This window comes from Lissotriton helveticus, chromosome 2_2 (assembly GCF_964261635.1).
Source record: "Lissotriton helveticus chromosome 2_2, aLisHel1.1, whole genome shotgun sequence".
NCBI classification, from domain to species: domain Eukaryota; kingdom Metazoa; phylum Chordata; class Amphibia; order Caudata; family Salamandridae; genus Lissotriton; species Lissotriton helveticus.
This window is the reverse complement of record NC_136060.1, coordinates 368,602,155-368,629,519: the sequence shown is the minus strand read 5'-3', so window position 1 is coordinate 368,629,519 and position 27,365 is coordinate 368,602,155. Positions and strand designations below refer to the sequence as shown.

The 27,365-nt window shown below is 50.5% G+C and overlaps 1 protein-coding gene across 1 annotated transcript in view; it reads left to right on the top strand.

Moving 5' to 3' along the window:
* The window catches only part of DOK7 (docking protein 7), a 564,177-nt gene that overhangs the window by 149,080 nt on the left and 387,732 nt on the right, over positions 1 to 27,365 (top strand). The window lies entirely within an intron of this gene.

Sequence of the window (27,365 nt, the reverse complement as noted above, 5' to 3'; positions counted from 1 at the left end):
TAGACATCGGGTCCTCCCTGGGATCACCAGGCCAGTAATTGAAGTCTCCCAGCAGGAGAACCGAGGAATTATTGACTACAAGAGTAGCAAGGAGTTCCTGCAGGGAGGCCACAAATAAAGGCATACTCAGGGGGGGGGCGGTACACAAGGATAACTGTCAGGGGGACGGGAAGATTAGTGGAGCGGGCAACCAGAAAGTCCACGCCAGCTATAGGAGGTTGGGAAAGAAGCTGGAATTGGAGACTGGTCCGAACAACCATGGCAACACCACCTCCGATCCTGCCATCAGGGCGATCAGCCCGAAGGGCGTAATAGGAATCGGGGAGGATGGCCAGGATATCTGGGAGGGAAGCCTCTGAGAACCAGGTTTCTGTTAAAAACAGAATATCAGGAGAGTCAGAGGTAAGGAGGTTGAATAATTGCAGTTGATGCTTGCCTGCCGAACGAGTGTTAAGGAGGCAGGCAGAGGCAATATGAGAGGAGGTAGAAGTAGTGGTGGAAGGCTTAGAAGCCTGGGAATGCAAGGAAGGAGTAGACTTCAGGGAAACAGTGCGGCCAGGATGAGGGGCGTAAATACCCAGAGAAGTAAGATGCTGCGTGAGGCACAGAGGAAGAGGTGCATCAGCCGAGCAGGAGAGGAGCTGCGCGGATGAATAAGCAAGCGGAGGGGCAGGGTGTGTGGCCCTAGGTCCCGGCCTGTCGCGGACGGGCGCAGACGGGCTTAACTTAGGCGCAACTTCGGCGCGCCTTCGTCGCGCCCGCTGCGCTCGGCCGCTGCGCGGCCGGGAAAGGAGTGCCATGAAATAGGCCACAGGAAGTAAAAGGGGCGTGGCAGGGGGTGGAGGGACAGAGGAGCTGCACCGCCAACCCCAGAGCAGCCCAAGATGTAAGCCACTCCCGTCCCCGCCCCAGTGACCTGCCCGTCAGAGGGGGGAGAACGCTCGGCGTGGGGCGCTCGGTGGCGTGAGCCCAAGGGGGGCGAAGTGGCGAGGTGGCGGCAAGAGGGGTGCGCGATGACCAGAGCGCGGCCCCCGGACAGGTAAGTCAAAGTCTAAAAACAACGTTTTAAAATTTCTGGTTGCGCCACCGCAGGTAGCGTTGTTGCTCCCGGCGAAGCCTCGGGAGGTCTGTGCGACAGGAGGAGCTGGGGCGGATCTTGCCAAACCCGGAAGAACTAGCCAGGGGGGGAGGGACAGAGGAGCTGCACCGCCAACCCCAGAGCAGCCCAAGATGTAAGCCACGCCCGTCCCCGCCCCAGTGACCTGCCCGTCAGAGGGGGGGAGAACGCTCGGCGTGGGGCGCTCGGTGGCGTGAGCCCAAGGGGGGCAAAGTGGCGGCAAGAGGGGTGCGCGATGACCAGAGCGCGGCCCCCGGACAGGTAAGTCAAAGTCTAAAAACAAAGTTTTAAAATTTCTGGTTGCGCCACCGCAGGTAGCGTTGTTGCTCCCGGCGAAGCCTCGGGAGGTCTGTGCGACAGGAGGAGCTGGGGCGGATCTTGCCAAACCCGGAAGAACTAGCCAGGGGGGGAGGGACAGAGGAGCTGCACCGCCAACCCCAGAGCAGCCCAAGATGTAAGCCAAGCCCGTCCCCGCCCCAGTGACCTGCTCGTCAGAGGGGGGGAGAACGCTCGGCGTGGGGCGCTCGGTGGCGTGAGCCCAAGGGGGGCGAAGTGGCGAAGTGGCGGCAAGAGGGGTGCGCGATGACCAGAGCGCGGCCCCCGGATAGGTAAGTCAAAGTCTAAAAACAAAGTTTTAAAATTTCTGGTTGCGCCACCGCAGGTAGCGTTGTTGCTCCCGGCGAAGCCTCGGGAGGTCTGTGCGACAACTGCGTATGTCCCTATAAAGACTCGCAAATCTGTTATAAAAGTTCTTGTATCAGACGAGCGCTGGGGCCACACCCATAGGAACCTGCAGCAGGAGTCCACTGCAACCATGATATACTTGTAATCTCCATCTGATTGTAAGGTGACGCAGTGGTCCAAATAGACACACGGCAGTGGTTTGTCTGAGAATAATAATGATGTCTGCGCTGGACGTATTACGGTGGAGCCTGGCAGATGTTGCATTTCAAGACGTAGTCCTTAGTCTGCTTTCTTAGTCCAGGCCACCAATAGCGCTATTTCAGTAGAGAAATAGTTGCTGTAACTCCTGCTTGTGCAGACCCTATACTCTTGTGTGCTGCCAGAATTAATCCTAACCTACAATCTATATTTGGTATTACTCTATCCCCACTCCAGGAATTTGAGCAAATGGAACATTGTTTGCCTCTAACTTGTAGGAGTAGTTGAGTGGAAACCTTTTTGTTACTGCTGAGTTATTGTGTGTAGCAATAATAGCAACCATTATCTCACTGTCTATTCTCGTTTTTGAATGAGTGATTGCAGCTACAGAAGCAGTTCGTACAGCCTCCTTAGCGGCTTCGTCAGTCAATAAAATCACTTCAATGTGCATACCATCACGTTGATGACTCAGTGTATGTATCCCGTGACCCCTTGGTAGTTCGTTTTTCAACTCCATTACCTGTTCCCATAGCGTTTTGTGCTTTATTGTGCTACCTTTTGCAACCTATAACCCGTTTTGTCCCCAGCAATGTAGATATTAATTATATGACTGTACACAGTAAAAGGAATCACACATGATTAGTGTGGGGAATTCTCGATCCATATTTACCAGTGCCAGTATTAGTGATTTTAGTTCTGCCAGCTGTGCCGTTCGGTCTCCTAGCGACTGTGTTTTTGTGCATTTCGGGTGAAACTTTCCATCCTGCATGCATCGTTTAACGATAGCACATGCTGCGCTGTATTGCTGTTTGCTCCCTGTGGCCGGTTGCGCAGAACCATCAGTGTAAATTATATATTCATACTGATCTAGAGGCATTATTTCATTTGGTAGAGGATATTGTTTTTCATATTGCAGAAATGCTTATGTTTTTAAATGAGGGTTGTACCTGTATTCTACATCAGTTGCATTGAGAGAATTAGCCCATTTTATCCATCTTGGATGTAAGGCTTTTGCGTTAGGAACGTTAGCCTTTGTCGCAGCCTCTAAGGCTGGAAGTGGGGTAACGACAATTATACGTTTCCCTTGAGCCAGGGCTCTATTCCTGACTACAGCAGTTAGAATTTTTTCTGTTGATGCAAAACGCATCTCAGCATTTGTGTACAAATGTGATTTATACGCTATTGGTACTGTCATCATATGTTAGATAGGTGTATTTCAGATTGACCCACAAATATATGGATCACCAGGTTGCGTGCATTTACGTATGTTTGTAAGTGTTTTGAAGCTGTCATGTCAGCTTGTAAAGAACGAAGAGTATCTGTGTGTTCCTGTATCCACTATTTGACCGAAAAGTCAGGTTTTATTAAATCATAGAAAGGTTTTACTCTTTCTGCGTAATCCAAAATGTATGTTCTGCCAAAGTTCAGAAATCCCAGGATTGATTGTAAATTTTTTTATGTTTTTGGAGGTTGGAGCAGCGAACATTTCTCTAAAAAAATTAGCTGCTAGACTTTTCCCTTCACTTCAAAGCTCATATCCTAGAAAAAGGACATTAAGATGGGCAATCTTCGATTTTTCTAATTTGAATTTGTATTCTTCAGAGGCAAACCCAAAAATGATGGTGTTTATTCTGTTCAAGTGTTCCTCCAGGTCATCATCCGTCAGATAAGCATCATCCACGTAGGACAATGCTTCCTCATCCAGATTTTGAACTAATTCAGTTACTCTAGCCGAAAACAACCCCGGTCTGTTCTTATACCCCTAGGAGAGTCGACAGAATTGACGCTGGGACCCTAGTGCTGAGAATGCGGTCAAATATCTGCTTTCTGGTGCTACATTTTGGGCAAAAAATCAATTTGAGATATCTAGTGTTGTCTTGAATTTTTTCCGCACAATGTTATTCATTAATGTGGCACTGTGTGCATTCTGTACTGCAAATGTTTTAGTGCAAGTGTTTAAAAGTCTGTAATCCAACACTAGACGGTATGTGTTGTCTTTGTTTTAATACAGGAAACAAAGGGTTATTCATTTGAGAGATGTATGTCTCAATCTCTCTTTGGTATTCAAGTTGATCTAAGATCTCCCTGACCTGTTTTTTAGCTTTGTGCTTTATTGGATACTGCCTTTGTGCAGTTGGAGTATTTTCTTTTTTTAACTCTTTTTAATAACATAGCTCAATGACCATACATTACCATAAGCATTTCCAACAGTGCACAGGAAGGCAGACACAGCGCGTCATCAATAGAATTTTATAGGGTGTTCTTAGACAGTGGAAACCCCCAATAATGGAGGCAGGCGACCCCGGTGGCAGTGGGTTCGCGCCTGCAGTGTGACACTTGAGACTGTTTGAAACGCTGACGCCCTGCTGAGCGAGAGCAGCGGTGCCGCCCTTTTAAAATTACTTTTAATCATTCTGGACCTTCCTAAAGGCAACTGGAGCCTTACCTTTTACAACTCACCTCAGGGCTCGGTGGAGTGTGGGCGCCATCTTGAGTTGGGCAGGTCAGGCGACCTAGCTCGACGCCACACCCCCCGCGCTCCGCCCCTATTTAGTCGTCCCCCAATGAGGGAGCGCAGCGGACGAGCGCAGCGGGCGCGACGAAGGCGCGCCGAAGTCAAGCCAAAGTCCTGCCCGTCTGCGCCCGTCCGTGGCCGGACAGGGCCAGGGGCGCAGCCATATGTTCCTCCCTATTCTTCCTCGGCCCTCATCGCTCTTCGTGGCCCTTGGCCCTTAGCAGCTTCTACCATTAGACACATCACTGATTCTGGTCTTTATCTTAATCCCCATTATCCGGTATCCCCTACCTTCTCACCCTCCTCGTCTCACCCACCTGACCCTTCCCTCGCACCTCCTCCCCCCCCTCTATCTCTTATCTTACTTAATACCAGGTCGGCCGTAAAGCACCATCAAGAGCTATTTGTGCTGTTGGACACCCACCGGCCTGATATGTTATTTCTAACAGAAACATGGTTCTGTGAAACCTCATTGCCCTCTCTGTTGGCTGCTCTCCCTACCTCTTATGTGGCCCTTCGTGCCGATCGATCAGGGGGTAAGTCAGGAGGTGGAGTAGCCCTTATTGCTAGAGCCGAGTATAATTTTCAACTCCTTCCTTCCCTCACTATCAACTCCACCGAGCACCTGGTAGCTTGTTCTCTGGCCTTCTCTCCCCCGCTCACTTGCTTACTGATGTATCGCCCACCCCAACCTACCCAGTTATTCCTGCCGGCTTTTCAGGACCTGTTGGACACTTTAGCCATAAATCATGCCTCTATTCTGGTACTAGGGGATTTTAATTACTGGCCTTCAGACCCTCAGGAAAGCTTAGCTTCCAAACAATTTTCCGACTCACTCACTTCCCTTAATTTTGCTTCTCACTTGCACACTCCCACCCACATCCACGGCCATGTACTAGACCAGGTCTGGTCCCATAATGTATCGGTCTCTTCCATGACCGTGTCCCCATGTCCCTGGTCAGACCACGCCATGGTATCCTTTTCTCTCCACCCTAGGTTGGCAACTAAGATTCCACCTGCCAAAAATATCTGGGCACGCAATTGGAATAGGGTGGACCTTCCCGCCCTGTCATCTTCGCTGCTAACCTCCGCACCTAACCTTGAGGGCCTATCTTCCACCTCCCAAGCCGCCGCCATTGACACCTGGCTTGCGGGAGGCTGTGATAAGGTAGCCCCACCACGACGGATATCCACTCAAAGACCTAAGGAATCCAATCGCTGGTTTGGTGACGATCTAAAGGCAAAGAAGCTGACTCTTCGGCGTGCAGAAAGGCACTGGAGAACGGACTACTGCCCCTTATCAAAAAAGTCCTATTTATCTTTGCTGAATGACTACAAAAAAGCTATATTGAGCGCTAAAACAGCTCATTTCTCAGCGAAAATATTGGCAGCGGAGAACAAGTCCAGGGAGATCTTCTCCATTGTCCAGGACTTGGCGTATTCTGACAGAGCTACCCCCAAACCTCCCCCTTCCCAGTCCCTCTGCGATTCATTGAACATCTATTTTTTGGAAAAAATTGTCAATATCAGAGCTAACATCCCACCTCCTTCCCATGCTTTTTCGGAGCCTACTCCTCCGACTGTTCACGGCTCTCTTTCCTCCTTCCCCCCGCTCACTGAGGAGGCATTCCTTGCAACACTCCCCAAAATAAAATCTGGTTCCCCTGCGGATACCTGCCCTGCCTATATCCTTCAACAAATCTACTCGGTCTGCCCCAAACCACCTTTATCCTTCCTCAACAGCTCGCTGGCTCAGGGTGTAGTAATTCCAGCCCTGAAATCTGCCACCGTAGTCCCTATCCTTAAGAAGCCTGGGCTGGACCCTTCTATCCCAGCCAACTACCGCCCCATTTCCCTTCTGCCCTATTTGGGCAAGGTACTAGAGCGACATGTTACATCAGTCCTCAGTGCCCATGTGGAAGCTAATGGTGGCCTTGCGTCCAGCCAGGCGGGCTTTCGGCCTAGGCACTCCACCGAGTCCGTCGTGGTGTCGGTCCTGAACCATCTCAGGGAGGGCATGGACCATGACAACAACCAGGCCTTGGTGCTCCTCGACCTTTCCGCCGCCTTCGACACGGTTGATCATACCATCCTACTGTCCCGTGTCGGAGCGGCGGGGGTCGAGGGCCCAGCCCTGGTGTGGTTAGCGTCCTTCCTGAGGGACCGTACCCAGGCGGTTCGGTTGGGGGATTTCTCGGCCACTCAACTCCAAGTCACTTGTGGTGTCCCTCAGGGCTCTTCCCTTTCTCCCCTTCTATTCAATCTCTATATCTATCCTTTGATTTTTGCCCTTCAACAGCTGGAGGTCACTGTGTTTAACTACGCAGATGACCTCCAGCTTATCTTCAACCTTTCCTCTTCTTCTCATTCTATCTCTAACTTTCAGTCTATTATGATCTTTATCAGGGACTGGATGAACCACAATCATCTGAAGTTGAACCCTGACAAAACAGAGTTGGTCCTTACAGGTGGTTCATCCAGTCCCTGGAACTCTTTCTTTTGGCCCTCCTTTTTGGGACCCCCTCCCACACCCTCTCCCTCAGTCAAAACCCCTGGGTATCAAACTCAATAACCATCTCAACCTCCATTCACAAATCAGTTCTGTTGTATCTTCCTGCTTTCTTGTTCTCCGCACTATCCGCTCTGTTTCCCGTTTCTTTTCTCCTTCTGCTCTCAGGTTAATCATGTCCGCCCTGGTTGTCTCCCGGCTGGACTACGCCAATGCCCTTTACAACGGTATCCCGGCTTATAGTCTCCAGAAGCTCCAGCTGGTTCAAAACCAGGCGGCCAGATTGATCCATGGACTTTCCCGTTTCCATCATTCCACCCTCCTACTGAAAGCACTACACTGGCTGCCTGTCAAGGAGCGAACCCTATTTAAGACTGGCTGCATGGTCTTCCAGGCACGCCAAGGGACTGCTCCGGCCTTCATCTCTTCTTTACTCAAAGAATACACCCCTGTTCGCGAGCTGCGGTCATCCACCCAATCACTCCTACAAGTCCCCCGATACAGACGCAAGAAATGGGGTGGATCCAACTTTTCTGTTCTGGCACCCTCCTTTTGGAACTCCCTCCCTGACCATTTACGTTTGGCTACTCACTACCCTGCTTTCCGAAAAGAGCTTAAGACTTTTCTTTTTACCCAAGCTTTACCAATGTAATTTCCTCCCCCTCCCTGTTACTCTTTAGTCTTGTTTGTGTCACTGCTAAATTTAGCCTCCATAGCGCCAAGAAACCGCATGGTGAACGTTGCGCTTAACAAATACTTTTAAATTAAATTAAATTAAATTAATACAACTCAGTCTCCCAAGCTCATTCCTCTTTACTTTCGCCAGGGTGCCCATATCTTATCCCACTTCTTAGCACCCCCCTACTTTTATAGACCGTTTGTCCAGCGTGCTGGCACCAATCTGGGTCCCTTCTCCAGTCCTCCAGCGTCGGAGGTAGCGGCGCTCCCCATCCCCAGGCAATACTTCTCTTTGCTATTTCTGCAGCCAATGCCAACCATATTTCCTCATGTCTGGACCAAACCAAGTCACCATTTATCAGCAGAAGCCACCATTTTGGTTCCAGTGGGACCTCCCTCCCCACAACCCTGGGCATGGTGTCTGTGACTTTGTGCCAGTATCTAACAATATATGGGAATTCCCACAAAATGTGCATGAAGGTTCCCTGAACACATAGCGATGTAGGGGTCCTGCCCCATGTATGTAGGTGGGTCCTCGGGTAGTAGTTGTGATGTAGTACCTTAAGATGCACCTATCTAAATCTGGAGCGGATTGCTATTTCTCATGGGCTCTGAATTCCTTCTTGCCAGTCCTCATCATCAATGGGTCCCAGGTCTTTCACCCATATGTCTCAGAGGGCCCACAAGGGATCAGGCACATTATTGATATGCTTACGGTAGATCGTAGAGGTCTGCTTCTCTTTGATTGGGTCCAGCAGTAGCCTATCCTCTAGTGGGGAGTAATATTAAGACACAAAAAAAACACAGGTATGAGCCTCCACCCTCAAAAACCTGATAGGGCCGCCACCCTCCTCAGGGTGTCACCCACCCACAATGAGGTTTTACCAGTCAACTTTCTCGACCAACCCAGCAGTGTATTGGCATCTTTCCAACACTGTATCATCACTTTGGTGTGTTCCAGCCACTCTGCTCGTGCCTTTTGGTAATATAGAAGAGACTCACAGTTTTGTCCCGGCATGACGACTGTATCTGATCTATAGGCCGTTCGTCCATATCTCCGTAAATCCAGTCATTGATGACCTGGAGCTGCGAGGCCCAATCATATAGCCGAATGTCAGGAACTGCCAATCCACCATCATACACCCTCTTTTGTAGCTTGTGTAGCGCTATTCTGGGTGTGCCCCCCTGTCACAGCAATGTTCTAACTTCTCGGGTTACCCGTTGAAAAACTGTCAGAGGTACCGGATATGGAGTATTTTGGAGTACATACAGGAGGCGAGGTAGTGTCATCATTCTAAATAAAGCCGCCCTGCCCATGAGCGAAAGAGGAAGAGTGCGCCAATGGCTGATATCTGCACCAAGGTGGCTGATTTGGGGCCCGAGATTTCTGTGAAGGAACTCCTTCTGATCCCGTGTGACATATATAGCCAAATACTTAAAGCCCCGCAACACCACCGGGGCCGAACATTGCGCAGGAACTCTGGGGGGCAAGGGGGAGGGGTTTGTGGGAAAATCACTGACTTCGACCAATTGATGGTATATCCCGAGTAGCTGCCAAAAAGATAAATAATATGTAGTACTCGAGCGATCGAGTAGAACTACCTTTCTACAGTTGGAGTATTTTTTAATGGAATTATGTGGTGGGTTGAGTCCTCATCCCACCCAACATGGCTTTTGTATAATGCTGGTGCTTGGGCTACCACCCATTCCCGTGCATATGTATATTTTAAATATTTGGGAACATGGTCGGAGAATGCTGGTAAAAGGAAGGTCTCTCCCCTAATGCAATCCATGGCGAATGCTGGTGGCCAATCCTGTCCAGCTAACAATATGTCATAGCCAAACGTTAGGATCTCCCAAAAGAGACCTCTAACTGTCCTGTATTTGTCCCCCTGCATTTGGAGTGTAATTTTGTATAATTTGTGTGGGACACTTACCCTAGTATCAAATGTTTCCACCGCGATGTAATCATTCAACCCTGCTGTCACCAGAAATTCCATCAGGTTTTGGCGAGCTATTGTTACTTCTGCCGCACTGTCTAGCATCATCAGAGCCCATTCCCTGTTCAGTAGTCGGTCCTCAGAATTCTGGGCATGTCTGATCTTTAGACCTGCAACCTTCTTCTTTTTGAACTGTGGCTTTTGTTTTGGTTTATCTTCTTTTATGGAAGTATATTCTTGAGCGTATTGCTTGTCTTTGGACTTTGTACGCTCTTCTTGTCTGTCTGACCGCCCTTTTTTCTAGGAGTTTTTTGTTGAACCCTGAAAGGAAAGAGAGGAACGTGTATCAGTATCCGGATAACTGTCAGGTGTCTTAATATTATCCCTATTCCTAAGGTTTACCTCCTTTCGATGGACTCCTGTGGAGGAGATCTACCTCTGGATTGAGATCTGTGTTCCTTAACTCTCTGTTTTTTGTTATTGTCCCACTTCTTTTTAGAAGAAGCAGGTGTCTGCTTGAAGGTCTCCTTCTCTGGACTACCCATCAGTTGTGGTTTTAATGCTTTTCCACCCAAACTGTCCCTGCTTTATTCTGCATATGCGATTTCTATTATTTTTGGTAGTTTGTGCTCCTGTTGTAAAGGACTGAACTCCCTAGGCATTGGCGGACAGCCACTGATGCTGCCTCCCCTTTAATATTTGCTAATATTATGGCTGATACCTGGGCATAGTTACCTAGTAACTTGATCCCTAAGTTCAGAGCATGCTCTGCTCTCTACTCATTTTGTATTTTTCTTAATACATCTGGTATTACAGCTAAGGACGGTATTCTGGTATATATGGCAGCGAAAACTGTACCCCAAGAGGTACAGTCCTCAATCTGTGGTGTTATCCCCATGGGCAAGCAGATTGTCAGCATTCTGTTTTTTTATAAGGGCTAGTATTCGGAAATACTGCTTCTAGCTGCGTTATTTTCTGAGCTATCCAGAAAGGCATTTGTTCACGTTTTGCGGGCATTTTACCCATTACTTTGTGTAACGTTTGTGGTGTAATTTTAGTTGCTGTATTTTGAACATTAGTTGTATGTGTTGTCACCATTGCTGGCTGGACCGGAAGTGTCCTCATGATGACAGCGTCATGTCTCTGTAAAGTTTTATTAATTCTTTGTGAAGTATGAGTAGGTCTGGTACCGACATTGTTTCGATGTCAGGAAGTGTTGTGTAGGCTGCTAATATTGGCCACGTTACCCCTTCTCTTCCACGCGGGCCGAGTCTCACTCTTCTTCTTTTATGGGTTGGGCCGCCTTTAAACCAATATAAGTGTGCCTGGTACGTGAGTGGAACTTTAATGTCCTCATGCCGACGATATTCCGCTGGTGGTTCATCTTCTGTTTAAAAATGAAAAGTTTTTGTTCTTGCATTTGCTACTGGCAATGTAACCCATGAATAAAATACCTCTGTTCAATCACGAAAGCTACTAAGCCACCCCTTAGTGTTAAACCATGCACAAGCATCTTCCTCGTTTTCCGAGAGGGCTAGTGGCTGTTCTAGTGGGTCAATAACCTGGTTAGTCATTGTGTTTAGAACACAAAATAATTTTTCAAGGGAACTAAGATAAGGTATTTTGCACAATTTTTAGGAACACTATGTCCTTCAAGCTTGATTAACCAACAGCCAATAAATAGGATATTTTGTCTACTCAGCCTGTGGAGGAGTTTTACTCACGCACTCCAGACGTCTCTGGTGTTTTGTGAGTAGGGTTTTCTAAGAAATAACACAACTGAACGACTCTGATTCTACTGTTAAATAGGTACCCAACCAACATTGGCGGCACCATGTTGTCTAGTTCCTATAAAAGGTATACAGGATCTGCCCGTTTAGACAACATACACTGTAGGATTGGTGTCAGATGAACTCAGATCATCCCCACCGGGTATGTTGGCCTTTTGTGCCAACTAGCTCACAGTGCCACTAGAATCTACTCATACTAAGGAGAGAATAGTTTCTGGCTACCTTGGAACATGACAACCCTGATCCCTCAGGACCGTGGAAACAATATACTACCTTTCGCTCAGTCACTCGTGCTTACTCAGTCTGTCTCGGGGAAATACACAGAATAAACAGGCTGGGCGTTTTCAATAAGCATTTATTGAACAGTTGTTATTCTGGTGTAAAATAAATCAGCTGCAACAACCGTTAGGCAGTATATAGATTTAAATGATTAGCAGTACTATAAAAGTAAATGGATGGTATAGCTCTACCATCTTACAATAACCATGAATACTTTTGAGTATATAAAACACATGATAAAAAGATGTGCACTCCTATGATGCCTCCCTAACTAGATGTATCTAAGTGTACCTAGCCTGTGTGTAGGTGTTAAGCCAATAATCCCACTAGGATTTTGTCTACCCCATTACCTGAAGTGAGAGACTGTGGGACCCCGTCCTGGTCTCGAGCTGGACGCCCCGCGAGGGATGTCGGACCACTGCGAGCTGGAGTGTCTGCATGCAGGAACATTCGCGTATCTGGTCAGTGTGTTGGCCGTAAGTCTTGGTCTCTTCTGTCTTATCTTAGCAAGATGTGATGTATATATACCCAGAGGTCTCCCCAAGGGTCCTACCTTGCTGTATTACTGTGTCGGCCTAAGGATGACGTTGGGCATGAACTTTGTAAATAGATTTTATACAGGAGCTGGTAGTCTTGCTGTGCTTCCAAGAATCCTCATGCATAATTTATGAGATCTCAAACTAGGGAAAACCCACGTTCTGAATGCAGTGTGATATCTAGGTAAAAGGTCAGTCCCTGTAAACCGGGACAAGTGTAATGTAGGGAAGAATATAGGTGAAGGGTAATGAATCAATCAATCAATCATGGACATTTATATAGCGCACTACTTACCCGGAGGGTCTCAAGGCGCTTGGGGGGGGGGGGTGCTGCTACTGCTCGAACAGCCAGGTCTTGAGCTTCTTCCTGAAGGAGAGGTGGTCTTGGGTCAGGCGCAGGTCGGTCGGGAGGGAGTTCCAGGTCTTGGCGGCCAGGTGGGAGAAGGACCTTCCTCCTGTTGTCGATCTTCGGATGCGGGGGACGGCGGCGAGGGCGTGACTGGCTGATCGGAGGTGGCGTTTGGGAGCGTAGAAGTTGATGCGGTTGTTGAGGTAGCTCGGGCCTTGGTCGTGTAGGGCTTTGTGTGCGTGGGTGAGGAGACGGAAGGTGATTCTCTTGTTGACGGGGAGCCAGTGCAGGTCTCTCAGATGTCCGGAGATGTGGCTGCGTCGGGGGATGTCGAGGATGAGTCTGGCTGAGGCGTTCTGGATCCGCTGGAGTCTCTTCTGGAGCTTGGCGGTGGTTCCGGCGTAGAGGGCGTTGCCGTAGTCCAGTCGGCTGGTGACGAGGGCCTGGGTGACCGTCTTCCTGGTCTCGGTGGGGATCCACCGGAAGATCTTTCGTAGCATGCGCAGGATGTTGAAGCATGACGAGGAGACGGCGTTGACTTGTCTGGTCATGGAGAGGGAGGAGTCCAGGATGAAGCCCAGGTTGCGTGCGTGGTCTGTCGGTGTGGGTGCGGTGCCCAGGGCGGGGGGCCACCAGGAGTCGTCCCAGGCGGAGGGCGAGGAGCCCAGGATGAGGACTTCCGTCTTGTCTGAGTTCAGTTTCAGGCAGCTGGTCGTCATCCAATCGGCTACATCTTTCATCCCTTCGTGAAGGTTGGCTCTGGAAGCGGCGGGGTCGTTGGTCAGTGAGAGGATCAGCTGGGTGTCATCGGCGTAGGAGATGATGTTCAGGTTGTGTTGGCGTGCGATGGGCGCGAGGGGGCTCATGTAGACGTTGAAGAGGGTGGGGCTCAGCGAGGAACCTTGAGGGACGCCGCAGATGACTTCGGTGGCCTCTGACTTGTACGGTGGTAGGCGGACTCTCTGTGTTCTTCCGTCGAGGAAGGAGACGATCCATTCCAGTGCCTTTTCCTGAATTCCGACGTTGCTGAGGCGCTGCACTAGGGTGCGGTGGCAGACAGTGTCGAATGCCGCGGAGAGGTCTAGGAGGATGAGGGCCGCTGTTTCTCCGTTGTCCATCAGGGCTCGGATGTCATCGGTGGCAGCGATCAGGGCGGTCTCGGTGCTGTGGTTGGCTCGGAAGCCAGACTGTGAGGGGTCGAGGGATCCATTCGTCTCGAGGAAGGCGGCCAGCTGTTTGTTGACGGTCTTCTCGATGACTTTGGCTGGAAACGGGAGGAGCGAGATGGGGCGGTAGTTCTTGAGTTCGGTGGGGTCCGCTGTTGGTTTCTTAAGTAGAGCGCTGAGTTCGGCGTGCTTCCAGCTCTCCGGGAAGGTGGCGGTGTCGAAGGAGGTGTTGATGATGTCCCGCAGGTGGGGTGCGATGACAGCGTCGGCCTTGTTGAAGACGTGGTGAGGGCACGGGTCGGTCGGAGATCCGGAGTGGATGGAGTTCATCATGCGGACGGTGTCATCGGTGCTGATCGGAGTCCAGGCGCGGAGGGTGGTGGTGGGTGGCGTTGCTGCGGTCTTTGTGTGCGATGGTTGACTACTGAAGCTGTTGTGTATGTCTGCGATCTTGTTGTGGAAGTAGGAGGCGAGGGAGTTGCAGAGGTCTTGCGATGGGGTGATGTCGTTGTTACCGGCGTTGGGGTTGGAGAGCTCTTTCACGATGTTGAAGAGTTCCTTGCAGTTGTGTGCGTTGGTGTCCAGTCGGTCCTTGAATGCAGTTTTCTTGGTGGCGCGGATCAGTTGGTGGTGCTTCCGGGTGGCAAGCTTGAGGGTGGTCATGTTGCCCGGTGTAGGTTCCCTTCTCCAGACTTTCTCGAGGGCTCGGCAGTTCTTCTTGGAGCTCTTGAGTTCGTCGGTGAACCATGGGGCTTTCTTGCTGCCGGGTCTGCTGGGCGGGGTCCTCAGAGGGGCGAGTTCGTCCGCGCAGTTGCTGATCCACTTTGTGAGGTTGTCGGCGGCCTGGCTGGGGTTCGCTGAGCTGGCGGGAGGGTGCTGACTCAGGGAGGCGGTGAGCTGGTCGGCTGTGATCTTGTTCCAGCTTCTTCGGGCAACCTGTTGCTGGTGGTGGTGGGTCGTCGTTCTTCTGAAGGTGAAGTGGACGCAGCTGTGGTCCGTCCAGTGGAGTCCTGTGGCGTGGCTGAAGGCGATGTCTTTGCTGGATGAGAAGACGGCGTCGAGTGTGTGTCCGGCGAGGTGGGTGGGGGTGGTCACCAGTTGCTTGAGTCCCAGGTTTGCGAGGTTTTCCAGCACGGTGGTGGTGTTGCGGTCGTTGTTGTTCTCCAGGTGGAAGTTGAGGTCCCCGAGGAGGATGTAGTCGGCTGAGGGGAGGGCGAGCGGGCTGATGAAGTCGGCGATGTCCTCGCTGAATTGTGTGCGTGGTCCCGGGGGTCTGTAGATCAGGGTGCCTCTGAGAGTTGTCTTCGGGTTGACGTGGATCTGGAAGTGCAGGTGTTCGGCGGGTGCGATGGTGTCGTCGGTGTTGGTCGTGATGCGGATGGTGTTCCTATGAATGATGGCGATGCCACCTCCTGTCTGGTTGACGCGGTCTCTCCGGATGATCTTGTAGCCGTCCGGGATGGCGATGGCGATGTCGGGTGCTGAGGAGGCGTGCATCCAGGTTTCCGTGAGGAAGGCGACGTCTGGGTGTGTGGTGTCGAGCAGGTTCCAGAGCTCGACGGCGTGTCTGTGGACGGAGCGGGTGTTGAGCAGGATGCACTTCAGGTGGCTGCTGCTGGAGTTCGGCTTGGTGGGTGCTGGTGCCGCGCAGGTCCGGGTGCAGGAGAACTTGCAGGCCTGGCAGATGAAGGGACCGTGGGTGCGTCTCGGGGTGGCTCGGTAGCATCCAGGGGTTCGGCCGGCGTTGAGTGCGTTGAGGGCGGCGGCGTCGTACGTCCGGCGGGTGGGCTGGGGTCTGCGGGGGCCAGGGGTCCTGGCGCTGGGCGCGGGCCAGGCGCGGACGGGCGCAGACGGGCTTACCTTTGGCGCACCTTCGGCGCTCATTCGGTGCTCCCGCTGCGCGCGTCCGCTGCGCGGTCGCTCAGGGGGCGTCATAAGAGGGGAGCCGGGAGGGAGGGTGTGCGGGGAGGCGGGGATCGCGGTAGCCAATCGGCGTGCGGGGGGGCGGGGTCTCGTAGAGATCCGGCGGGAAAACCTGGGGGCTCGGCGGCAGCCCTGCGGTGGCTGGGGCGGCGCTGGGACGGCCCTGTGGCGGCTGGGGTGGTTCAGCGGCGGTCCTGTGGCGGCTGGGGCGCCGTGTAGATCGAGGCACAGGCAGCAGGTAGGAGGAGCAGGCGGGGGGTGTGGGGGCGACCAGGCCGAGGGCCTATATTATGGTACCGGGGCCTATATTATGGTACCTATATGGAATATAACAATCTTCTTCTTGCGAGGAAAAGGCATTCCTGGCAGACAATGACATCTTGGTAAATTATGACCTACCCCTCACATTCCAGGAATGTTGCTTTTTGGCCAAGCATGCTACCTGTTGAATTGATGTGTCTTGGTGATGGCTAACAAGCATGGCTATTTCTTACAATGTAACAGCTTTCAGAAGGGTGCTTTTTATTGGTCCTCGCACATGCTCCTCATTGTTTTCCACTTCTGTGTTCTCCAGTGCCATTGCATTTCATGGTTGTCTGGCTGGGTATTTGGCTGAGGTATCAATACAAAGGTGACACCCTACAGTAATGTGATGTAAGTAGAATTCCCACATGACTATTATGGAAGGTGGATGATAGAGGCATAGCTACCTTTAGTGCAGGAAGTGAAATTGTAGTTAGGTGCTGGCGTGTGATGGACTCACTGCACCAAAGTTATGACCATCCTTTTCTATCCTACAATGGGCCAATGGGTGCACCATTTTACCTTTTTTATATTAAGACCTAATATTCTGCTTTTTACATCATTGGTATGTGTGGGTGATCCTATTAAGAGTGGTATTTGCAGCCTCTAACATACAAAATTGGAACAGATGTCTTCAGAGATCCACATGGACGTGTCCACAGATTCTTAGGACACAATGGCATCATGTTCTTGGAAAATATTTGTTCTTTTGCCTTCAGTGCTTTGCTGATATACAGAATAGAATGCCCAGCCTGAGCAGTGAGGACTGCATCTAAGCTACAGGAGCTACCATCCACTAATAGTTGTGCCAGTGGGGGTCAAAATAGGGTAACCTTTGGTCACTAGTTATAGATATGAATTTGATTCTGTTCTAAAGGGCAGTCTATGTTGAGCAGATCGGGAAAGGAACAACTTAATCAGGGTGCTTATCTTTAGTATTAACATATCACAGTTACTGGCTATTTCTAGAAATCTGCATATATTTTGCACATTACAAGGGTTAATGCAGATCTCGTTCACCTTGTTTTGAGTAAGCCCTGTCTCCATCTCTGGAAAAAATGTGCCCAAAGATTTTAAGGGTGACTTTTTCCTGGTATTGCATCAGGCTGCAGTTGTCTATCCTATTCAGGTTGCTCCGAACTGTGAGTGATGTGTGTGTTTGCTGACTATATAAATATGGGTGTTATTGCTGAGGTTTGACCTCACTGACAGTCCAGCTTAACAAATCATATACTTTAGTTGCTGCAGTGAAGGCAATGTATAAGTGGGGATATCTTTTCAGTCCCACATGAGTGAACAATGTTGTGATGTAAAATGAATCTCAGTGGAACCTAAGTTAGTAGTATTCAGTGTTTAAGTTGAATTTTGAAAATAACTCACTCTATTTATGTGTGCAATGATCTTGGTGATTGTAGAAATGACTTAGCACTTCTCTTAATGACTTTGTTGGGGGAGTGTACCTCGATGCAGATGTAAAACCTAACTGACGGCTGAACATGTTCATCATGTTGCCAGGCAGTGGTCACAATGTGGTGCACTACCTCCACAGGGCCACAATGAGATGTGGTTTTCGATATATAACCCCCATGTTGCTGGTTGATTTGGTCTTCTTCTTAAACATCGACCTTCGCTGGCACCAGAATCACCTTCATGTGTAGAGGGCATGACTGAGCAGTCAGGATGGTGGATGCATTCTAGCGGTGCTTCACCATTCTTTGACTCCTACCAGCCAACCCCAGTGCTAGTGGTCCTGGGTTGCCCCACATCCTCTTCCTGAGCTGCTGGTCTGGGAGATACTCTGTACAGCAGTGTGGCCTACAGCCATGCAGACCTGCATCACCTACTTTAAAGACCAGGTGCAACCTGAGGGTGCAGTTATGGCAGAGGCATGATGAGCTCGCGGCGCCCTTAGTGGGGGAGATTGACCCCAGCACAGTGACTTCTGAGCTCAAACAGGAGCTTGGAGGGCCTAGCGGCGCTGTCACCTGTCGATCTCTGGGGCAGAGAGTACACCGCTGTGGGGATGATCCCTGCGAGTGGGTCTGAAACTCCGGAATCGCCAAGACCAAATTCACCATACCAGCTCACTGGCCAGAGGAGCCCACGTGGTGCACAACAGCACCGACCTATAGGCGGGAGAGATGACATCGAGCCTGCAAGGTTGTCCCGGTCATCTGGGGCTTGACGTCTATGCTTCCCAGTGCTGAGGATCACACGCTTCTCTGTGGGACTGGGCCCCCCTGGTATACTTATACTTTAGAGCCGCCTAGACCCCTGGGATCTATAAAGGAACTGTACCGCATACCCGTGCTCTGCGGCCTGATCTGACTGCCTGCCCTGCAGCTGCGTCCCCCACTAATACGACCTCTTGGGGGCTGAGGTCCCCCAAAACGCCACCCAAAACGCCATACTGATGCAGTGGGGCAATCCCAGTCTGGAGGGGCCCAGTAACAGACCAAAATTGATAAGTTCACACAGATGTTACCTGTTGTCTTCCTAGATCCAAAAAGACATGTGGAGGCCTCCCAGGACCAGACATCCCGGCTCAGATCTTACAGGCCAGCCACGACACTCAAACCTAACTGGAGTCACATATGTGAGGAGTAGGGGCAGAGGTGGAGCTCCTACGAAACAACCTCTGAAAAAAAGCAGACACGTTCACAGAAATTTAAACATAAGTTCGAATTTCCACAGCAAAAGATACGATATGCACATTAACCACTGAGGTAGTCTAACGGAAGGGAGTGGCAGACTGAGGACACGGAGTGTAAATCACAGAGGAACACCCTCAGATTTGTAGGTATTCCTGAGGAGTCAGAGGGAACACATACTGTGGCCTTCCTGGTGGCCTGGCTCAAAACCTGAATCCTTGCAGATGCACTTTCTGCTTGCTTCACCATCGAGGGGCTACACCGAAGGCCCTAATCGCTTTTTCCTCATCTACCCCGACAGGGATGTGATTCTCCACCATTCCCAATCCCAGCAGGGCCTTCGTATGGAAGGAGCCAGAATAAACATAAAAATACACACTCAGCAACTGTGGAGACCTTTCGGAGCAGTCAAGCAGAAACCGAGAGCAATGCGATTCACATACATGCTTCTATTCCCCACAAAACTAAAGGTACTGGCGGTTTGGCTGGGGCGCCACCGGCCCTCTGGGGGCAGCGGGGAGGTGACAGGGCCTCCCAGCACAGAACACAACATTGTTCACAGAGTCAGAGTTGTAGGATGCTGTGTCTGCAGACCCTAGTGCAGATAGCCCTCCTCACCAGGGTGCGAGGGAAACAGAAGACAACGTCAATGGATTTTGGAAGCCAGTCTCTCCACACCCAGAAACCTACCTCCACCCTGAACTTGGATTGAGCCATGCCTACCACTTGCTCTAGACATCATCCACAAGGACAAGCAATAACTTTGGTGGTGGTCACTTTCGAGGCCACATCGCTTGAGGGTCAGCCCTCCTGGGAGGAGAGAGATATAATATGCATTGAAACACTAATTTTAGAGTCAGCAATCATAATCTAAACACAAGAGGGACTGCTCTCCTTTTGGACTCTCTTCTCCTATAAAATAGCTCAAATTTTAGGGAAGGGCGACACATGCTTCAGTTTTGGAACTGTTGGGTGGGGGTGTTTGGGTATTTGTTTCACAAGGTTTTGTTAGCTTTGTTCTGTTCATACACAGCTCTCAGCATCACACTACTGTCTCTCAGCATCACACTGCTGGCATCTTAGTGACAAGAGACAACCTAGATAACTTACATGATTTACAGTCACTTTCGGCCTTCTGTGTTGGAATGTTAATGGCCTGAAAAACAAAGTCAAATGGGGTGCTTTCTTCCACTATATTTATTTAATTTATTTATTTAATGGTTTTATAAAGCGCGTAGTAACTCGGGGAGCATCCCAGCGCTGACCTGTTCTCCGAGGGGGGGGGGGGTTCAGCCATCTGATGAAGTTAAGTCTGCGGGAAAAGGAGGGTTTTAAGGGTTTTTCTGAACTGGAGGTAGTTCGGTTCTAACCGGAGTTTTCGTGGCAGATGGTTCCATTGTTTTGCCGTGTGAACCGAGAAGCGACGGCCACCGGTCTTGGCTTTTCTGACTCTCGGAACTGCCATAAAGTTTTTTGTGCCGGACCGGAGGTCTCTCTCCGCTTTGTATGGAACTAGGATTTCTGTGAGAAGGGGGGGGCCGTTATTGTTGAGGGTTTTATGGGCCAAGCACAGGGCCTTGAAAGTGACCCTTTCCCTGACTGGGAGCCAATGGAGAGACCTAAGAGCCGCCCTGGCGGAGGATCTTCCTGGGGTGCCCGTAAGTAGGCGGGCAGCGGCATTTTGGACTTTTTGCAGTGAATTCAGGGTGGCTTCAGGGGCTCCTAAGTAGATGGCGTTGCAGTAATCCAATCTTGACAGGATTAGACCCTGAATGAGGAGCCTCCTTGCAGTCTCAGGGAGTAAAGGAAAGATCTTCCTACAGGCTCTGAGTAGTCCAAAACAAGTCCCTGCCGTTCTTTTAGCCTGGGTTTTAAAGCTCATGTCTCTCTCAATCCACACGCCCAGGCTCTTGACCTCTTCCTTGGGTGTAGGAGGGTCACCTAGGCAGCTAGGCCAGAGGTGAGATGGTAAGGAGGGCCCCTTGTGGCCCATCAGAAGAATCTCAGTCTTAGACCCATTCAACTTGAGTGAGGAGAGGTTCATCCATCGGTGGACTTCGGAGAGGCAGCCGTGGAGGTCTGATGGGGCATGGTGGGGATGTGAGAGGGTTACGACCAGCTGGGTGTCGTCGGCGTAGTTGATAATTGACACGCCGAACGAGCTGACCCTCTTCTCCAGTGGGGCCATATACACGTTGAACAACGTGGGGCTCAGGGATGAGCCCTGTGGCACTCCACACCGGAGGGGGAAGGTGGATGAGCAGCTATAATTTTCCCGTACCTGAAAGGTGCGTCCTGATAAAAAGGACTCTAGCCATTTCAGGGCCATCCCCTTTAGTCCGATCTCTCCCAGACGATGGATTAGGGTTAGGTGGTCTACAGTATCGAAGGCCGCACTAAGATCCAGGAGAATCACTGCCACTGAACCTCCTGTATCCAGAATGCTTCTGGCCTTCTCTACTGCTGCCAGGAGGGCGATGTCCGTGCCCTGGCCTGGACGGAACCCTGTCTGGGAGATCGCTAAAAGGTTGTTGCTTTCTAGGTAAAGCGATAGTTGTTTGTTTACCAGCTTCTCTGCGATCTTGCTGTTTCCAGGAAGAAGGGATATGGGCCTGTAGTTGGTAAGGTCCTGTGGGTCTAAGGAAGGTTTTTTTAATAGACCTTTAACAGCTGCCGCTTTCCAGCTGGGGGGGACTATGCCCTCCGTGAAAGATAAGTTGATCAGGGCCGTGAGGGGAGGGATGATGGTGCTCGACACTTTTTTTAAGAAACGGAGGGGTGCGGGGTCAAGGGGGGAGCCGCTTTTAATTGAGGTGAGCGTTGCTCCTACTTCTTCCGTAGTTACGGGTCCGAAAGCATCCAGGGAGGGTTGGGGGTGAACTGGCAACGGGGGGGGGATGGGTGAAGATGGAGGTGAGGTCCTGCTCTGTGTCGGCCTGATCGGGGGGGGGTATGGTGAGAAGAATCTTTTGAATCTTCTCGTCAAAGAAGGTGGCTAAGTTTTTACATTTAGTTTCAGCTTCTTCGGGGTCGAGGGGTTTGAGAGGGGGGTCAGGGGCGTGGAGGAGTTCTTTGAGTACTGAGTAAGTTTCATGGGCCGAGCAGGCAGCATTTTTGATTCTGTTCTCGAAAAAGGTAATTTTGGTGTTACGGAGCTCTTTTTTGTAAGTTTTGACAGAAATACGAAATGACTCTTTTTGTTCCATGGTTTTTTCCTTCCTCCAGATACGTTCGTTTTTTTTGCAAATCTTGCGAAGAAGGTTAAGTTCCGGGGTGTACCAGGGTGAGGGGTTGACTCTCTTGATGTGCTTCAGAGAGTGCGTTTTTGGCAGAATGGCGTCAAGCGATTGGGTAATCCAGGTACTGAGTTCTTTGTCCCCTGCTAGGGTGTCGTGGGGGGGAGGCGGGGCATTTTCCCTGAGTTTGGCTGCCCACACGTCTGGGTCCAATTTCTGCCAGCGTCTGCTATACGTTCTGGTCTTTGAAGATGGAGGGGGCGGGGTGAAGATATCCCATACCAGGGAGACCAAGAAGTGGTCCGTCCAGGGAAGGGGGATATGATCGATCGTTCTTAGATTGGCGATGTTAGAGAGGATAGGGTCGAGCAGTTGTCCTCTTTCATGTGTGGCCCGTGGGTTTTTGAGATCAAGGCCCATTGAGGTGAAATCCTGGAGTAGTTCACTGGCCTGCTTGTCATCTGGGTCCAAGAAGTGTACGTTTAGGTCTCCTAGTAGTAGGTAATTGGTGGTGGAGGTACATTTGATGGACGTCTGATCAATAATTTTGTTTGAGAAGTCTCCTGGATTTCCTGGTGGGCGGTATATCAGTGTCCCTGACAGCGACGTTGCTGGAGATATTTGTATTGTGTAGTGGCAGCTTTCGTATCCCTTGATGTTGCCATCAGATGTTCTACAGGTAAGGGTTTCTTTAAGAATTATCGCTAGTCCACCTCCCCTCCCTTCTGGTCTGTTCTGTGAGCACATAATGTACCCGGGGGGGAGAGCCAGAACGATATCTGGGCCGCTGCTGGGGGTAAGCCAGGTTTCTGTTAGAAACAGAATGTCTATGGCGTTGTTTGTGATTAAGAGGTTCACCTCGTGTGAATGTTTAACGAGCGACCTGCAATTAAGTAGGCCTAGGTGTAAACCCTTAGGTGCGGAGTGTTGGTTGGCGGAATCGCAGATGTCACAGCCAGAGAAATAGGTTTCTCCATTCAGGATGCGCGCACAGGCGGGCTGTTTGTTAGGTTTTAAGGATAACAGATCCGCGCGTGTGTAAGTCCGGTCGTTGCAGGCCGGTGGGGACAGAGTAACTGGGCCTGGGGCCGGCTGGGCCCGGACGGGCCCAGACGGGCTTGCCTTTGGCGCGCCTTCGGCGCGCTGACGGCGCGCCCGCTGCGCCCGTCCGCTGCGCGTCCGGTATAAGCACATGCTTATCAAGGGGATCGAGGTTTAGGGGGCGTGGCCTCGAGGGGGCGTGGCCTCGCGTCTCGCGGTCGATGGCGGCGAGAGGGATCAGGGAAGTGAGATGCAGCAACAGCGTTCAGTCAGCTGTGCAGCGCGTGATTTCCCCAAAGGTTCCCTAAATGCCAAGAGCGGCGTGCGTTTAAAATTACAGGTAAGAGTGACACAAAATTTTTAAAATGAAAGCAACACAACTCCCGGCTATTTTGCCTCAGGAGGAAAGCAGGTTCTGGCTCTGGCGCTAGTGATCAGCGCTTTTAAGGCAGGTTTAGGGGGCGTGGCCTCGAGGGGGCGTGGCCTCGCGTCTCGCGGTCGATGGCGGCGGGAGGGATCAGGGAAGTGAGATGCAGCAACAGCGTTCAGTCAGCTGTGCAGCGCGTGATTTCCCCAAAGGTTCCCTAAATGCCAAGAGCGGCGTGCGTTTAAAATTACAGGTAAGAGTGACACAAAATTTTTAAAATGAAAGCAACACAACTCCCGGCTATTTTGCCTCAGGAGGAAAGCAGGTTCTGGCTCTGGCGCTAGTGATCAGCGCTTTTAAGGCAGGTTTAGGGGGCGTGGCCTCGAGGGGGCGTGGCCTCGCGTCTCGCGGTCGATGGCGGCGAGAGGGATCAGGGAAGTGAGATGCAGCAACAGCGTTCAGTCAGCTGTGCAGCGCGTGATTTCCCCAAAGGTTCCCTAAATGCCAAGAGCGGCGTGCGTTTAAAATTACAGGTAAGAGTGACACAAAATTTTTAAAATGAAAGCAACACAACTCCCGGCTATTTTGCCTCAGGAGGAAAGCAGGTTCTGGCTCTGGCGCTAGTGATCAGCGCTTTTAAGGCAGGTTTAGGGGGCGTGGCCTCGAGGGGGCGTGGCCTCGCGTCTCGCGGCCGATGGCGGCGGGAGGGATCAGGGAAGTGAGATGCAGCAACAGCGTTCAGTCAGCTGTGCAGCGCGTGATTTCCCCAAAGGTTCCCTAAATGCCAAGAGCGGCGTGCGTTTAAAATTACAGGTAAGAGTGACACAAAATTTTTAAAATGAAAGCAACACAACTCCCGGCTATTTTGCCTCAGGAGGAAAGCAGGTTCTGGCTCTGGCGCTAGTGATCAGCGCTTTTAAGGCAGGTTTAGGGGGCGTGGCCTCGAGGGGGCGTGGCCTCGCGTCTCGCGGTCGATGGCGGCGAGAGGGATCAGGGAAGTGAGATGCAGCAACAGCGTTCAGTCAGCTGTGCAGCGCGTGATTTCCCCAAAGGTTCCCTAAATGCCAAGAGCGGCGTGCGTTTAAAATTACAGGTAAGAGTGACACAAAATTTTTAAAATGAAAGCAACACAACTCCCGGCGATTTTGCCTCAGGAGGAAAGCAGGTTCTCACAGTGGGTGATATTTCTGCATGAGACCCACTTGCTAGATACTAGGAGCACTGTCCTAGCGCAGGGTAGCTACACAAAGGTATACCACTCTGGATACATGGCAAACTGCTGTGGTACAGCAGTGCTAATGAACAAACAACTCCCACTGCTGGTCCTGAAGGCCCTCCATGATGATATGGGGAGGTACTCAATAATGGAAGACATGAGAGGAAACACGATTGGTATTGGACCTGTATATGTCCACCGACCTTAATCAGTGCTCCCCTAGAGGCACTGGTGATGACAGCTATACTTAATGCCCCAGCAGGTATAACCATCCTCGGAGGTGACTTTAATTCAGTCAAAGAGGTAGATCGAAACACTAATACCTGCAGATTCGCCTTTCTCTCCCAATGGTCACACTCCATGACCCACATGGAACAAGTCCAATTCATACATTACACGCACTTGCACTAATCAATCGCAAGGCTAGACTACATCCTCATACCCTTCACAGACATAGGGTGCTTAGTGGAGTCCCAGGTACTCCCTTGTGCCTTAACCATTCATGCTTCCACGCTAGTCAATCTGAAGCATCCAGGTGCACAGAGGGTAGGGGTGTGGTGACTGAACACCTGGTGGTTCCAGGATGCAGACTTTGTAGATTACACCAGGGAACACATTGTAAATTACTTCACACTAAGTCTGGACACAGTTCCCTCTCCACAACAGTAAGGGAGGCTTTTGAGGCAGGCCTCTGGCGGGAGGTGGGGGGAGAGGAGGATAATGATTGTGTATCAAATGGCCGCTGAATAGATTAAAACTTAAAAGACGCTGGACAAGGATCATTTGCAGAGCTCTCTGGACCTAACACGCCTCATACTCAGACAAAAACTGCTTGACTCCATGGCCTAAGGACAATAAAACTGGAACAACTCTACACAGGCTGGTCAACAGACACAAGGGCCTACATTTTATCCTTTACTTGCAAACTCACGAGAGTGCAAGCATCAAAGACTCCATGGGCATCACCCAAGTATTTCCTCGACATATCAGATCCCTATTCGTGGCACAAGCCCCACCTGATGCATGATGCACGAAGCCCATTGTAGAGGACTTGCCCTTCCCGAGCCTCCGATCTGTGGATCGTCGACAGCTGGACGAATGAATAGGTGAGAATGAAATAATAGAGGCCATCATGAGATTCCAACACAGGAAACGTCTTGTCTTAATGGCTACCCCCTGCAGCTATTACTGAGATATACTATCTACCTTATCCCCACTCCTGAGTGTCTTAGAGGAGACGTACAAGACCAGTATACTATTGCATGATATGTGAGGGGCTATTATATCAGTCATGCTGCAGCAAGGTAAATCCCCTTTGGACTGCAGATCATATCACCCTATATCCTTAATTAAAACAGATGCAAAGATAATTGTCAAATAGCTATCCAACTGGTAACTAAGTATAATATGCAACCTGGTGGGATACGACCAAAACCGCTTTTTACCTAGGCGCAGGACTAACCACTGCCTAACGTTAGTCCTGCAGTGACTAGGTAGCGGGATTGCAGGATAGTGTGCTTTGGTCTCTATAGATTTTGGAAAAGCCTTTGATTCAGCACACTGACCTTCATGTTTCTCCTCCTATAGTGAATATCCTAAGCCCAGTTTTCTGCCGATATGTCACATTACTGTATATGAAACGTTGGACACGGGTAAGGGCCACTGTTGCATTATCTGAACCCTTTCCAACTGGGAGGGGCACCAGACAAGCGTACCCCCTACCTTCTCTCTTTTTTTCTATTAACAATAGAACCTCTGGCAGAGTGGATCTGTCACGAGGCACTTCTGTGCAGGTTCTCCTGGCCATCCTTGACGTAAGACAGGGTTGTCTTATATGCCCAGTGACCTTCTAATATATATCAGCGAACCCTTGCATTTCTTCCTTACTTAATGCAAATTTTACAAATATATGGGGAGGGAGCCAACTTCAGTAAACTGGATGAAGATCACCTGTTTCCCTGTATCGGCTGACCATATGGATCTCCAAAGGTCCACAGATTTCCTTTGGGTCACAGATCACTTCAAGTCCATAGGCATGCCAGTGACCCTCGACAAGTGGTGAGCATGGGACCTGAATCTTGCGCCTCCCGTATTAAGTGAAACACTGCATCCTGGAACTCACTGCCTATCAACATGGCGGGCAGGGGGCTTTATTCCAAAGGATATCTATACCCTAATTGCTTTATGCCCTACAGAACTGCCCCTACAAACTGCCAAAAACCTTTTTCCAAAAGCTACACATGGCGATAGCATAATTCATATGGGCTGACAAACAACCTTGAATATTCTACAGAAAGTGTGTCTTATCCCCATTTGACGGTGGTGTGAGTCTAGCCGATGTTCAGCTAATTACTGCTCAAGACACATTTGACTGGTACATCTAAGACAGCAGCACCCTACGGTGGCGGTGTAGCTAGAATGCATAGAGCAGCACAGCCTTCTACTTTTACTTTAGACACACATGCACCTAGACCCTCCTCCGACTAGTACAACGACCATGGTTTGCTGTTACCGACCCCTCTGATAGATAAGCTCCGCTATCAGAGCGCTGTTTGTTAGAACAAATAGCCAAACTAGCCAGCCTTAAAACATTGTATTTCATAATCATCTCTAGGTTGGGAGACATTTGGGAAAGGAGGCACATCTGGTCCTTCTTGTATCTATTGGAGACCTACAACATGCATCTTACACGGTTTTACAATTACCTGCCTCTGCAACATGCACTGGACACCCACAGGGACACCTTTCCTAATCTCCTTGCACACAATTCACTAGAGGCGCGTGTAATGCAAGCAGCCACGGGGAGCAAAGCCATCTCGAGATTCTACCGCACACTGGTCGCCCCATACTCTTAATCCTTTAATGAC